Source organism: Malaclemys terrapin, chromosome 1 (genome assembly GCF_027887155.1).
Source record: "Malaclemys terrapin pileata isolate rMalTer1 chromosome 1, rMalTer1.hap1, whole genome shotgun sequence".
Taxonomy (NCBI): domain Eukaryota; kingdom Metazoa; phylum Chordata; order Testudines; family Emydidae; genus Malaclemys; species Malaclemys terrapin.
In genome coordinates, this window is record NC_071505.1 from 345,408,823 (window position 1) to 345,424,774 (window position 15,952).

The following is a 15,952-nucleotide window of genomic DNA, read 5'->3' on the forward strand; positions in this document are numbered from 1 at the left end:
GCAGTTGAATCAGAATTCAGAGTGGGTCCAGCACTATAGGAAACCAGCCAAATCACTGGGGTAACTTGGGGGGAGAGTCTGTAATCAATGTATTAGCAGGAGTGTTGTAAGCAGGACACGAGAAGTAATTCTTCTGCTCTACTCCCATCCTGATTAGGCCTCAACTGGAGTATTGTGTCCAGTTCTGGGTGCCACATTTCAGGAAAGAGGTGGACAAACTGGAGGAAGTCCAGAGAAGAGCATCAAAAATGATTAAAGGTCTAGAAAACATGACCTATGAGGGAAAGTCCAAGTCAGTCAGCCCCCGCTGGGAGGCTCACTGCTGCGGGCTGTGCAGCCGTACCCACAGGGAGCCAGCAGGAGAGCCAAGGATAAAACACAGGCATCTTGTCAGCCTTTCCTGGTGAATGGAAATAGCCAAAGGGCACCGTGTGAGGACTCGGCAGCTGGGGGCTTTATTCTGGGCTCTGCCACCGGTTTTCCATGCGACCTTTCCCAGTGAACATTAACCTGCTCGCACCAGAGTTCCCCCATCTGTCAGAGGATTAGACTGCTTCCCTGCCTCGTGGAGAGCTACCAGGGTTAATCTCTTCATGTTTGTGACACCCTACTGCTGGGGGGGGAGGCCTTAGGAATGGCTGCTAATGAACAGTGTCTACCGGTCCTGGCTGCAGAACGACAGGAGGAAGGAGTCTCCTGAAACGAAGCTTTACCACTTCCAGAAGCTGCCAGTGTTAGGTCTGACTAGGACATTTTGGCCGCACGACTCACACTGGGGACTTCACTCTTGCTGTTGATTTGACATGGAAGGTGCTCAAGTACTACAGAGATGAGTGGCCCCACAACACCTTAAGACCCATTCCCATTGACATTAACAGGAGCTGGGTAGCTAAACCCCCTGCTCAGCTTTGGAGATCTCCGTCGTTGTCTTTAACTGACCAACTGGAGACATTCCCAAACCAACCTGCTGTAATGATGTCTGAAAATGCACTAACGGAGCTGCCCTGTTCTTTTTTCCTGCGGTCACAGTGTAGAGCCTAGGAGGAAGATCTGAAGGCCCTGCCATCCAACAGGGGCCTTCATTAGGGAACTGAAATGAAGAGACGAAAACAAGCTGAGATTGTCTTCCAGGCGTCTCTGGAGGAACACTGCTCTCGCACCTGGGCTCTAAACTCTTCCAAATGAATCTGCTAGGATGATGGAACCCCTCCCATTGTGCTAGGGGTTGCACGTAGACATACACAGGGCAGGAGGGGAATGAACCCCAGAGCGGTGAGGTGACTTTCCCCAGGTCAGCGGCAGAGGCAGGAATGGACAGCAGACCTTCCAACTCCTAGTCTTATGCCCTTACCCACAAGACCTTGCTTCCTCCTCTAGATCCACTTCCTGGGCCCTAGTTTCTATCTAGGTTCTTATATAACCTCTATTGCCATACTGCAGGAGATAGGCAGGTTCACAGCAGCGAGCTGGTGGGGAAGAGAACCTTCTATTCCAACTCATCCTGGTAATACTTAGCTCTTCTACAGCGAGGTTCTACTTTGCAGGGGCATCCCGAAGCAGCTGTGAAAAATGGGGCTGGGAGAGACTGTGACACATTACTGTGCTAAAGCTGATCGATCAGACCAATGGGCCACAGTCACTCATTGTGGTGAACACACAGTATTCACTTAGGGAGATGTGTAATTCTTGAATAACAGTCATGGAACTGGGGTGGGAAAGACCTACTATTCTTTTTTTCTTCCTCTAATTATCTCCCTTGTATCACAGAATATCAGGGTTGGAAGGGACCTCAGGAGGTCACCTAGTCCAACCCCCTGCTCAAAGCAGGGCCAATCTGCAGACAGATTTTTGCCCCAAATCCCTAAGTGGCCCCCCTCAAGGATTGAGCTCACAATCCTGGGTTTAGTAGGCCAATGCTCAAACCACTGAGCTATCCCCCCCTATTCGTTGAACAGTTACCCTCATGGTGTTAGGCTGCCTTCAGACTGGTGTAAGGGAGTGGGGATCAGACTTGGTTGGATGGCATGAGGTACCTGAGAGCAGAATTTGGCCCTTAAATGTTTTTGAAGGTGACGTGCAAAGGAAAATCACATTGGGACTGTGCCCTTTCTTGCATTTTTCTGATAGAAAAAGGAAAGAATGCAAAGCTCTTGGGGTTTTGTTGCTCCCCCTCACCTTAAAAAAAACAACCAATTCCTAACCTTAGAAAGTCAAGTCTCGTCTGTACTGGAAGGCTGTCTAGATGGCTGGAGAAGTGGGAGTTTACAATGTTCGATGTGCCACGGAAACGGAGCCTGATGAGCGGGGCTGTGATTTTATTTGGGTTTTGTTACTTCTAGTTCTTAACACCCGTTTAAACACTTGGAAACGAAGTTCTCCTTCTGCTGGGGTTTGAGAAAGCACCCAAGCCACATCTGAGTCCTCCAAGGGTGCCTCCAACAGAAACCGAAAAGACAAGACTACAACGGGGGGAAATATACTCTTGGGGGGGCCTTCTTTATTCACCACAAAGCCACAAACAGATCTATTTCCCCCTTTGCAAATCACCTTTCGGGGCTGTCCATAAATCTATCCACGGGGGTTTGCTTTACAAAGGTCCCCCTATCAGCTTGTGCTCGTGTCCTGTTTCAAATCATCACCAAGGGCTCCCGTCAGTGGGGATTTTGGGTTGCATCTCAGCCTGCGCTTTGCAGGGCCTGTCTGTGGCGGGGGAGTACTCCCAGGCTATCTGCAGCTGAGGCCGCGCAGGCTACCTCATGCCACCTGTAATGTTGGGCATGTCAGCTGGGGCTAAAGAAGAAAAGACACTAGTTACAGAAATGTGAAAAATGTGTCCCAAGGGACTGGAGTGAAAAGGAAGGGAGCCGCTGTTTGGCTGTTCACATTCCTGGTGAGCTGGGCCATACATATGTATCCCTGGGGTGTGCTGCTAGAGAGCCATTACCATTGTAAAAGGGAAAACCCAGTTAGCCCTCCCACTTAGTCAGGCCAGACCTCCCACTACCCAGCAAAGACAGGAATGTTGGCCACCAAGCACCATGCAGGTTAGGGGGGTTATCCTTTTACTCGCTGTTTTGTGTCTGTGATTGTAATTAAATGTGTGTGTCTGTCTGCGATCGTAATTAAATATGAGTGTGTGTGTGTCTGATACTGAGACAAGGTGGGCCAACTTCTGTTGGTGAGAGAGACAAGCTTTCTTCACCAAGTTCTGCGTAAGCTCAAAAGCTTGTCTCTCTCACCAACAGAAGTTGGTCCAATAAAAAGGTACCATCTCATCCACCTTGGCTCTCTAATATCCTGGGACCAGCCTGGCTACACCCCCACTGCATGTATCTACCACTACAATTTTCAAACCTCAGTGCCTAAAGTTAGGCTCCTAAATCTACATTTAAGCCCTGAACATTAGTGGCCTAAACATCAGGTGGGTTGAAGCCAATAAAATGTGAGAGTTGTCACTACTGAAAATCAGGCCATGTATTTAGTGGCCTAAATATAGATTTAGGAGCCACTTCAATGTGAAAATTTTGTATATATGTGTGTGTGTAGCAAGATTCTTATAAAAATGCACTATCCCAGGCATAAAATCTACTTACCTGCCATTTATCATGATCAAAATGAAAAAACTACTGCTATTTTAATCACCTGTCTGAGTTAATTCTTGCCCTAAGCAAGGGCAGTGGCGTAAGAGTGAAGGACCCTACCTATGTGTTCCTGCACTGGAAGGATTCTGATTAATTGCACAGCTTAGATGGCACATGAACTGTTAGAATAATCCAGCGTCAATAGCAAGGAGGCCAGCTGGAGAACGGAGCCCTGGATGTTAGGCAGGGTCCATGAGTGGGTGGCTGCAGTATATATTTACATACCCAGGCTAGACTGCAGGAGTGTCATAGAATCATAGAAGATTAGGGTTGGAAGGGAGCTCAGGAGGTCATCTAGTCCAACTCCCTGCTCAAAGCAGGACCAACCCCAACTAAATCATCCCAGCCAGGGCTGCGTCAAGCCAGGCCTATCCATAGAACAATCTGGATTTGCTTCCTCCATGTCTCGAACGTTCCAGTGTAAACACAATCTCTCTCCAGGACTGTTTCCCTTCTGCCTACTAAAGATTGAAGGTGCGTGTCGATATATGCTGCAGCAGGGATAGTGGATTTTCCCATGGTGGATGCCTTTTGTGCATTGCCTCCATGTGAGAGGAAATGTCTGCGTGTTCTGGATTCAACCCCTCTGCGCCATCAGTTGAAGGCTGGGGAATCTCCCTGTTCACATCTCCGAGGCATCCAAGGAGACCTCCAACAAACCCAGGGAAGACAATCGGGCACGTCTGATGTTTCTAAGATAAACCAAGCCGGGTGGAAACCCTCTCAGAACTTCTCTATCCCTCCTAAAGAAACAAATAAGATTACAAACCTGAATGGTTTTTCCTTGGTAGGTCACCTTTACCAGTACTCATCTGTCTTTCATCTTTCCCGGGCAGGGGAATATTGCTGAGGCTGGTGTGCAGGCAAGACTACCGCCCCAAGTAGACAGACAGGGCTCCCTTGATGAATTAACTGCAGGGCCAGATTTGTAAACTGGTCTCCTAATTTTGTGCGGCCCGATATGGGAGATTTGATCGCTTGGGGTTGGCAAGACTGTTGTGCGCTCTTCAGAAACAGTCTGCCAGCAGAAGGTGAAAACCCTACGAACTGAGATAACGGGGCTGGGAAGGAGCACGCTGCCCAGCCTGATGCCTGGCTCCTAACATCTCCCCCCTGAATCTGCAGCAATGGCGCCTTGTGGGCAGTCTGTCCCACCGGCTGCTTTTCCTGGCTGTCAGGACTCAGGGCCGGCAGCGGAGCCAACCTAATGGGCGCAGCTGGCTTGTAGTGGGCTGCCTGATTGGCTACCCCGCTTGACTGGTCGGACAGGACAGCAGACTGGCTCTTAAACCCTGGATCCCAATAGGAGCAGCTGAGTGTCTGATCAAAGCGTTTGCTCATAGCTCCTGCCTTATTCCAGCCCTGCTCCTGCCTTGCCTTATGCCGGGTACCTGGCTCTAGGGTGACCAGATGTCCCGATTTTATAGGGACAGTCCCGATTTTGGGGGCTTTTTCTTATATAGCCACCTATTACCCCCCACCCCCATCCTGATTTTTTACACTTGCTCTCTGGTCACCCTGTCTGGCTCTGACCCTCAGTTATGGCACTTAGGCTCTGACCCTGGGCTCCTATTCCTGGCTACCGACTCCTGCTCTAACCATTAGGCATGACCACCTACATCCCAGTCTCTGACGCTTGCTTTTTGCTAATTCATAGAATCTAGGACTGGAAGGGATCTCGAGAGGTCATCGAGTCCAATCCCCTGCCCGCATGGCAGGACCAAATACTGTCTAGACCATCCCTGATAGACATTTATCTAACCTACTCTTAAATATCTCCAGAGATGGAGATTCCACAACCTCCCTAGGCAATTTATTTCAGTGTTTAACCACCCTGACAGTTAGGAACTTTTTCCTAATGTCCAGCCTAGACCTCCCTTGCTGCAGTTTAAGCCCATTGCTTCTTGTTCTATCCTTAGAGACTAAGGTGAACAAGTTTTCTCCCTCCTCCTTATGACACCCTTTTAGATACCTGAAAACTGCTATCATGTCCCCTCTCAGTCTTCTCTTTTCCAAACTAAACAAACCCAATTCTTTCAGCCTTCCTTCATAGGTCATGTTCTCAAGACCTTTAATCATTCTTGTTGCTCTTCTCTGGACCCTCTCCAATTTCTCCACATCTTTCTTGAAATGTGGTGCCCAGAACTGGACACAATACTCCAGCTGAGGCCTAACCAGCGCAGAGTAGAGTGGAAGAATGACTTCTCGTGTCTTGCTCACAACACACCTGTTAATACATCCCAGAATCATGTTTGCTTTTTTTGCAACCGCATCACACTGTTAATTCGTATTTAGCTTGTGGTCCACTATAACCCCTAGATCCCTTTCTGCCGTATTCCTTCCTAGACAGTCTCTTCCCATTCTGTATGTGTGAAACTGATTTTTCCTTCCTAAGTGGAGCACTTTGCATTTGTTCTTGTTAAACTTCATCCTGTTTACCTCAGACTATTTCTCCAATTTGTCCAGATCATTTTGAATTATGACCCTGTCCTCCAAAGCAGTTGCAATCCCTCCCAGTTTGGTATCATCCGCAAACTTAATAAGCGTACTTTCTATGCCAATATCTAAGTCATTAATGAAGATATTGAACAGAGCCGGTCCCAAAACAGACCCCTGCGGAACCCCACTTGTTGTGCCTTTCCAGCAGGATTGGGAACCATTATTAACAACTCTCTGAGTACGGTTATCCAGCCAGTTATGCACCCACCTTATAGTAGCCCCATCTAAATTGTATTTGCCTAGTTTATCGATAAGAATATCATGCGAGACTGTATCAAATGCCTTACTAAAGTCTAGGTATACCACATCCACAGCTTCTTCCTTATCCACAAGACTCATTATCCTATCGAAGAAAGCTATCAGATTGGTTTGACACGATTTGTTCTTCACAAATCCATGCTGGCTGTTCCCTATCACCTTACCACCTTGCAAGTGTTTGCAGATGATTTCCTTAATTACTTGCTCCATTATCTTCCCTGGTACAGAGGTTAAACTAACTGGTCTGTAGTTTCCTGGGTTGTTTTTATTTCCCTTTTTATAGATGGGCACTATAGTTGCCTTTTTCCAGTCTTCTGGAATCTCTCCCGTCTCCCATGATTTTCCAAAGATAATAGCTAGAGGCTCAGATACCTCCTCTATTAGCTCCTTGAGTATTCTAGGATGCATTTCATCAGGCCCTGGTGACTTGCAGGCATCTAACTTTTCTAAGTGATTTTTAACTTGTTCTTTTTTTATTTTATCTGCTAAACCTACCCCCTTCCCATTAGCATTCACTATGTTAGGCGTTCCTTCAGACTTCTCGGTGAAGACCGAGACAACGAAGTCATTAGGCATCTCTGCCATTTCCAAGTTTCCTGTTACTGTTTCTCCCTCTTCATTGAGCAGTGGGCCTACCCTGTCTTTGGTCTTCCTCTTGCTTCTAATGTATTGATAAAACGTCGTCTTGTTTCCCTTTATTCCTGTAGCTAGTTTGAGCTCATTTTGTGCCTTTGCCTTTCCAATCTTGCCCCTGCATTCCTGTGTTGTTTGCCTATATTCATCCTTTGTAATCTGTCCTAGTTTCCATTTTTTATATGACTCCTTTTTATTTTTTAGATCATGCAAGATCTCGTGGTTAAGCCAAGGTGGTCTTTTGCCACATTTTCTATCTTTCCTAACCAGCGGAATAGCTTGCTGTTGGGCCCTTAATAGTGTCCCTTTGAAAAACTGCCAACTCTCCTCAGTTGTTTTTCCCTTCAGTCTTGATTCCCATGGGACCTTACCTATCAGCTCCCCTGCTTACCAAAATCCGCCTTCCTGAAATCCATTGTCTCTATTTTGCTGTTCTCCCTTCTACCCTTCCTTAGAATTGCAAACTCTATGATTTCATGATCACTTTCACCCAGGCTGCCTTCTACTTTCAAATTCTCAACGAGTTCCTCCCGATTTGTTAAAATCAAGTCTAGAACAGCTTCCCTCCTAGTAGCTTTTTCAACCTTCTGAAATAAAAAGTTGTCTGCAATGCAGTCCAAGAACTTGTTGGATAGTCTGTGCCCCGCTGTGTTATTTTCCCAACATATATCTGGATAGTTGAAGTCCCCCATCACCACCAAATCTTGGGCTTTGGATGATTTTGTTAGTTGTTTAAAAAAAGCCTCATCCACCTCTTCCACCTGGTTAGGTGGCCTGTAGTAGACTCCTAGCATGACATCGCCCTTGTTTTTTACCCCTTTTAGCCTAACCCAGAGACTCTCAACACTTCCGTCTCCTATGTCCATCTCTACCTCAGTCCAAGTGTGTACATTTTAATATATAAGGCAACACCTCCTCCCTTTTTCCCCTGTCTATCCTTCCTGAGCAAGCTGTACCCATCCACACCACCATTCCAATCATGTGTATTATCCCACCAAGTTTCAGTGATGCCAATGTCTCAGTTAATGTCTCAGCCTGATCCTTTCCTCCTTTAACTTCGGCCAATCATTCCCCCACTGGTACCTGCCTCGCTGAAGGTATGTGATAGCATCCTCACCCTTGGGCTGGGGCCCTTCTGGACACTATATATTTATCTCCCTTTGTGCATCTCCGCCAAAATATTCTCGGGCGTAAAAAAATTTCTCCCTGCCGCCGTTGAGCCTTTCACTCTTTCTCTTTAAGCGCCTGCCCTGCTCCCCACAGGTCTCCTGGTGGGCCCCGTGTGGACGTTCGAATGCTAATGCAGCCCCCATCTTCCCCACCAGCTGGAACTTAGGCAACGGAGAGAAGGTGCCCTCACGCTCCAGATCTGCCAGTGCCTCTGTGCTCGGACACTCTGGAAGCCTTTCCACCCCCCGAGGGCTCCTGTAGAAAGGAGAAATCCCCCAGTGGTCTCTCTGAAGAGCTGGGGTCCCTGCATCATGCATTTGGGGGGCTTGAGCTTCCCCTGTGTTAGTTCAAGCCAATGAACTTCTCATTTATGGTGCATCATGTGGGAAGGGGGGGAACGCTGTCTCCCTAAGTATTTCTAAGCCACCCATTATCGTGGTATCTGGGCACTATCCTTGCACTGCTGGAAGTGCAGGTCCTCAACTCAGCAGGGAAGGAGAGCGAATAACATGACATCAAGAAGGCGTAGGTGTTCAATGCCTATTTTGCTTAGGTTTTCACTAAAAAGATAAATTGTGACCAGATATGTAACGCAATGTTAACAACCGGGGGAAGGTACACAAGCCAATACAGGGAAAGAACAGGTGAAAGAATATTTAGATAAGTTAGATGTATTCAAGTCAGGAGCACCTGATGAAATTCCTCCTAGGGTACGTAAGGAACCAGCTGAAGCAATCTCGGAATCATTAGCAATGATCTTTGAGAACTCCTGGAGGACGGGTGAGGTTCCAGAGAACTGGAGAAGGGCAAACCTTGTACCTGTCTTTAAAAGGGGGATAAAGAGTACCCAGAGGATTATAGACCAGTCGGCCTAACATTGATACTGTGAAAGATACTGGAATAAATTATTAAACAACCAATGTGTAAGCACCTAGAGGGTAATAGGGTGATAAGGAAGCCACCATGGACTTGTCAAGAACAAATCATCAAAGCAACCTAATTTTCTTCTTTGACAGACTGACTGGCCTAGTGGGAATGGGGGGAAGCAGTAGACAGATATATCTTGATTTTAGCAAGGCTTTTGTGACAGTCCCACATGACTTTCTCATAAGCAAACCAGGGAAATGTAGTCTAGATTAAATTATTAGAAAGTGGGTGCATAACGGTTTGAAAGACCATAGTTATCAATGGTTTGCTGCCAAACTAGGGGGACGTATTTAGTGGGGTCCTGCAAGGGTCTGTCCTAGGTCTGGTACTTGTCCATATTTTCATTAATGACTTGGATAATGGAGTGGAGAGTTTATAAAATTTGCAGGTGACACCAACCTGGGAGGGGTTGCCAGTACTTGGGAGGACAGAGTTCGAATTCAAAAGCACCTTGGCAAATTGGAGAATTGGTCTGAAATCAACAAGTCGAAATCCAATAAAGACAAATACAAAGTACTACATTAGGAAGGAACAATCAAATGCAGAACTACACAATGTGGAATAACTGTCGAGGCGGTCGTGCTGTGGAAAAGGATCTGGGGATCAGAGTGGGTCACAAATTGAGCATGAGTCGTCAGTGAGATGCAGCTGCAAACCAGTTAATATTCTGGGGTGTATTAACAGGAGTGTCATATGTAACACCCAGGAGGTCAATGTCCTGCTCTACTCCACACTGGTGAGGCCTCAGCTGGGGAACTGTGTCCAGTTCTGGGTCTCACACTTTAGAGAGGATGGGGACAAACTGGAGAGAGTCCAGAGGAGAGCAACAAAAATGATCAAAGGTTTAGAAAACCTGAGCTGTGCGGAAAGTTTAAAAATACTGGGAATGTTTAGTCTTGAGAAAAGAAGATTGAGTGGGGAGGGGATCTGATAAGTCTTCAAATCTGTTAAGGGCTGTATTAAAGAGAATGGTGATCAATTTCCACCACCCCCCCCCCTTAAAAAAAAAAAAAAGAACAAAAATCCTGCAGGAGTAAAAAGAGACTGGCAGTAGATGTCCAGCAGCAGCCTGGGGGCTATCCAGTCTATTGCAATGCAGCATGTATGGTACCTGCCCTATGGGTGCATTCAGTGCAAGCAGCTCCTGGCCCTCAGAGACCGTGTACGGGCTTTGGAGACCAGTGTGGCTGAGCCGGAGGAGTGAAGGGAGACAGAGAGGTACATAGTTGAGACTTTCTGGGACACAGTAGAACAGTCCCACCCCCAGTCTGACAGCCTCTGTGTTGTTGAGGAGGATGAAAGTCTTGGAGAAGGAAAACATCCAACTGGAACAGAGAGAAACGATCCCATAGTTGGGACCCTCCTTCCAGATGATGTCACGGTATCCTCTTGCACTGCAGACACCCCTCCAGAGGAGGATACCCCAGTTGTTAGGAAGTGACAGATAATAGTAATGGGGGATTCGATCATTAGAAACAGAGAGAGCTGGGTTTGCGATGACCAGGAGAACCGCATGGTGAATTGCCTGCCGGATGCAAAGGTTGTGGATCTATCAAGACATCTAAACAGACTTATGTGCAGTGCTGGGGAGGAGCTAGTGATCATGGTACATGTAGGTATCAGTGACATAGAGAAGAATAGGAGAGAGGTCCTGGAGGCCAAATTTAGGCTGCTAGGTAAGAGATTGAAGTCCAGGACCTCCATGGTAGCATTCTCTGAAATGCTTCCAGTTCCACCCACAGAGACAGGCAGAACTGCAGGGTCTCAATGCATGGTTGAGACGATGGTGTAGGGAGGAGGGGTTTAGATTTATTAGGAACTGGGGAACCTTTTGGGAAAGGAGGAGCCTATACAGGAAGGATGAACTCCACTAAACCAAAATGGAACCAGGTGGCTGGCATGTAAAATTTAAAAGGTTGTAGAGTTTTTAAACTAAGGACTGGAGAAAAGCTGACAGATCCTGAGAAGTACTTGGTTTGGACACAGACATCCCTGAGGGGAGGATTTATTAAAGGGGATCCTCTATATCCTTGTAAAGAGGAGAGGAGAGAAGTTGGTAAAAAAAAAAAATACAGGTAAGAACTGAAACGAAACCGTCAAATGAAAAAGTCCAATTCAATTACATCACATTTAGGCAGATAACTAAATATTGACAAATTGTATACATGCTTGTATACAAACGCTAGAAGTCTCAGTACTAAGATGGGTAAACTTGAGTGCCTGGTATTAAATGAGGATATTGATGTAATAGGTATCACAGAAATTTGGTGGAATGTTGATAATCAATGGGACATGGTAATACCAGGGAATAAAATCTATCAGAATGACAGAGTAGGTCGTGCTAGTGGGGGAGTGGCACTATATGTGAAAGAAAGAGTCTCAAATGTAATAAAAATCTTAATTGAATCAAACTGTACCATAGAGATTCTGTGGATAGAAAGTCCATGCTTGAATAATAAGAATAGAGCAGTTGGAATTTTCTACTGACCACCTGACCAGGATGGTGATGGTGATTATGAAATGCTCAGGGAGAGTAGAGAGGCTACAAAAACAGAAAAGTCAGTAATAATGGGGGATTTCAACTATTCCCATATTGACTGAGTACGTGGCACTTCAAGACAGTATACAGAGATAACATTTCTAAAAACCATTAATTGCTTCTTGGAGCAGCTACTCCTGGTACCCACAAGGGGAGAAGCAATTCATGATTTAGTCCTAAGTGGCGCACAGGATCTGGTCCAAGAGGTGAATACAGCTGAACCACTCAGTCATAGTGACCATAATGTAATTAAATGTAACATCCTTGTGTGGAGAAAGAGGAATGCCTAAAAAGCCCACCACAGAAGCATTTAACTTCAGAAATGGCAACCACACAAACATGAGGAAGTTAGTTAAATGGAAATTAAAAGGAATAGTCACAAGAGTGAAATGCCTGCAAACTGCATGGAAACTATTTAAAACACCATAATGGAGGCTCAAACTATATGCAGACCCTAAATAATATTAAAAACAAAAAAAAAACAGTCAGAGGACCAAAAAAACCACCACCATGGCTAAACAACAACAGGCAGTGAGAGACAAAAAGACATCCTTTAAAAATTGGAAGTCAAATCCTATTCAGAAAAATAAAAGCAGCATAAACTCTGGCAAGTCAAGTGTAAGAGTCTAATTAGGCCAAAAAAGAATTTGAAGAGCAACTAGAAAAAGTCACAAAAACTAACAATTTTTTAAAGTACATTAGAAGCAGGGATCCTGCCAAACAGCCAATGGGGCTACAGGACGATCGAGGTGCTAAAGGAGCACTCAAGGAAGACAAGGCCCTTGCGGAGAAGCAAAATGAATTCTTTGCATCAATCTTTCCTGCAGAGGATATGAGGGAGATTCCCACACCTGAGCCATTCTTTTTAGGTGACAGATCTGAGCAACTGTCCCAAATTGAGGTGGCACTAGAGAAGGTATTGGAACAAATAGATAAATTAAATGGTAATTAATCACCAGGACCAGATGGGATTCACCCAAGAGTTCTGAAAGAACTCAAATGTGAAATTGCAGCGCTACTAACTCTGGTATGTAACCAATCACTTAAACCAGCCTCTGTACTAGATGACTGGAGGATAACTAATGTGAGGCTAATTTTTAAAAAAGGCTCCAGAGGTGATCCAGGCAATTACAGGCCAGTAAGCCTAACTTCAGTACCAGGCAAATTGGTTGAAACTATAGTAAAGGACAGAATTATCAGACAGATAGATGAACGCAATATGTTGGAGAAGATCAACATGGCTTTTGTAAAGGGAAATCATGCCTCACCAATCTATTAGAATTCTTTGAAGGAATCAACAAACACGTGGAGGAGGGTGATCTCATGTCTATACTGTACTTGGACTTTCAGAAAGCTTTTGACAAGGTCTCTTACTAAAGACTCATAAGCAAAGTAAGCTGTCGTGGGATAAGAGGGAAGGTGCTCTCATGGATCAGAAACTGGATAAAAGACAGGAAACAAAGGGTAGGAATAAGTGGTCAGTTTTCAGAATGGAGAGATGTAAATAGTGGTGTCCCCCAGGGATCTGTACAGGGACCTGTGCTTTCCAACATATTCATAAGTGATCTGGAAAAAGAGGTAAACAGTGAGCTGGCAAAATTTGCAGACAATACAAAATTACTCAAGATAATTAAGTCCAAAGCAGACCACAAAGAGTTACAAAGGAGTCTCACAGAACTGGGTGACTGGGCAACAAAATGGCAGATGAAATTCAGTGTTGATAAATGCAAAGTAATGCACATCGGGAAAAATAATCCTAAATACACACAAAATGATGGGCTGTAAATGAGCTGTTACCACTCAAGAGAGAGATCTTGGAGTCACTGTGGATAGTTCTCTGAAAACATCCACTCCGTGTGCAGCGGCAGGCAAAAAAAAGAGAGAGAAAAAACAAAGAAAGCTAACAGACTGTTAGGAACCATTAAGAAAGGGATAGATAATAAGACAGTAAATACTATAATGCCACTATATAAATCCCTGGTATGCCCACCCCATGAATACTGTGTGCAGATCTAGTTGCCCAATCTCAAAAAAGCTATATTAGGATTGGAAATGATACAGAAAAGGGCAACAGAAATGATGAGGGGTATGGAACAGCTTCCACATGAGGAGAGATCAAAAAGACCGGGACTGTTCAGCTTGGAGAAGAGACGACTCAGGGGGGATATGATAGAGGTCGATAAAATCATGTGTGATGTGGAGAAAGTGAATAAGGAAGTGTTATTTACCCCTTCTCGTAACACAAGAAACAGAGGTCACCCAATGAAATTAACAGGCAGCAGGTTTAGAAGAAACCTAAGGAAGTACTTCATCACACAATGCACAGTTAACCTGTGGAACTCCTTGCTAGTCGATGTGGTGAAGGCCAAAAGTATAACTGGATTCAAAAAGAACTAGATTAGTTAATCAAGGATAGGTCCATCAATAGCTATTAGCTGAAGATGGTCAGAGACGCAACCCCACGCTCCGGGTATCCTTAAACTTCTGACTGCCAGAAGCTGGAACTTGACGACAGGGGATGGATCCCTCGATGATTGCCCTGTTCTGTTCATTCCCTCTGGGGCACCTTGCATTGGCCACTGTTGAACGCCAGGATACTGGGCTAAATGGACCATTGGTCTGACCCAATATGGCCGTTCTTATATTCTGTGTCAACTGAAAGTAGGACAAGAATTAATCAGTTTAATCTGAGAGGCCAATTAATTAAGAGAAAAAAAAAAAACTTTTGAAGCGATAATCAAGCTAGCCGAGTACAGACAGTGTGATAAGAAGTGTGAGAATACTTACAAGGGGAGATAGAGTCAACGTTTGTAATGGCTCAGCCATTCCCAGTCCTTATTCAAACCGGAGTTGATTGTGTCTAGTTTGCATATCAATTCTAGCTCTGCAGTCTCTCTTTGGAGTCTGTTTTTGAAGTTTTTCTGTTGTAATATAGCCACCCGCAGGTCTGTCCCTGAATGACCAGACAGGTTAAAGTGTTCTCCCACTTTAAAAACCTAGGATCTCTGACTGGATTGTCCTGCCTGAGCCACAGTCCATCCTGCTGAGGCCAAGGGCGTTCTGCAATCAGCGGGTGGGCAGGCTGGGTGTACCAACGGGACAGAACAGGCAGATCATCAGATTGCCAGGAGCCCACATGCCATCAGCCTAGGAGAAGGGGTCAGGTTCCCAGGTATCTGCCCTCCATGCCCCCCCCCCCCCACTCCCGCTCCCGTGTCAGGGGCTCATCGCTGACAGAGCGAGAGCACCCACCTGGCTATGGAATGTTATTCACCTTTCTAGTCCTCCCGCTAGGCAGATCATAGAACCCCTGCTTGGATGATCTCTTCCCGCAGTGAGAGGAAAACGGACGCTCCAGCCCCGTGCATGTAGTTTCTTCCAAGCAAAGGGCCTGATTTCTCCTGTGGCCCACTAGCCCGTCGCTTGCCCTTGGGCTGGATCGATGAGGGGCACATTGCACCAGTGAGTCAGACAGGCCCAGCACGTTCACAGGCCAATCTCATGAAGCAGGAGGGTCTGCCTCTCCGTGGCTGGAGGACCCGTCTCTTGGACACTGAGTTTCCTCCTGCCTGCGTTCCTGGTGGTTCAGCTGGGAGCTGGTTCTGTCACTAACCCACCGCCCCTAGCGCTCACCCCGAGTGACAGGATCACAGCTCCCACACACTGTGGTTTGGAACGGTCGACTCCTGCTTTCCTCCCTTCTCCCTCTTTCCACACTACAGGCCTGAATTTCCCCTCTACGGTAAAGATGCCATCGGCCACGCCTTCACGAGAGACTCTGTAGAACCGTAACAAACTGGTGAGTGACCCTACAATAACAAACCAGAGTGCATAGCGGTTCTGAGGGGCCCTACGCTAACAATCGTGTGTGCACAGCCCTTGTGAGTGACCCTACAATAACAAACCAGTGTTTACAACCCAGAACTCCACCCCCTGCACTGTAACACCACAGTCAGCCGAGCACTCAAACCCCTGCAATAACAACTCAAGATACGCCTAGCTCAGCGGTTCTCAAACGGGGGGTCGGGCCCCCTCAGGGGGTCGCGAGGTTATTACATGGGGGGGTCACGAGCTGTCAGCCTCCACCCCAAACCCCGCTTTGCCTCCAGCATTTATAATGGTGTTAAATATACAAAAAGTGTTTTTAATTCATAAGGGGGTTCGCACTCAGAGGTTTGCTGTGTGAAAGGGGTCACCAGTGCAAAAGTTTGAGACTCACTGACGACCTTACGGTAACAAACCAGAGGGCATGAGCCCAGCCTTGCGGTCACGAGACACCTGCTTC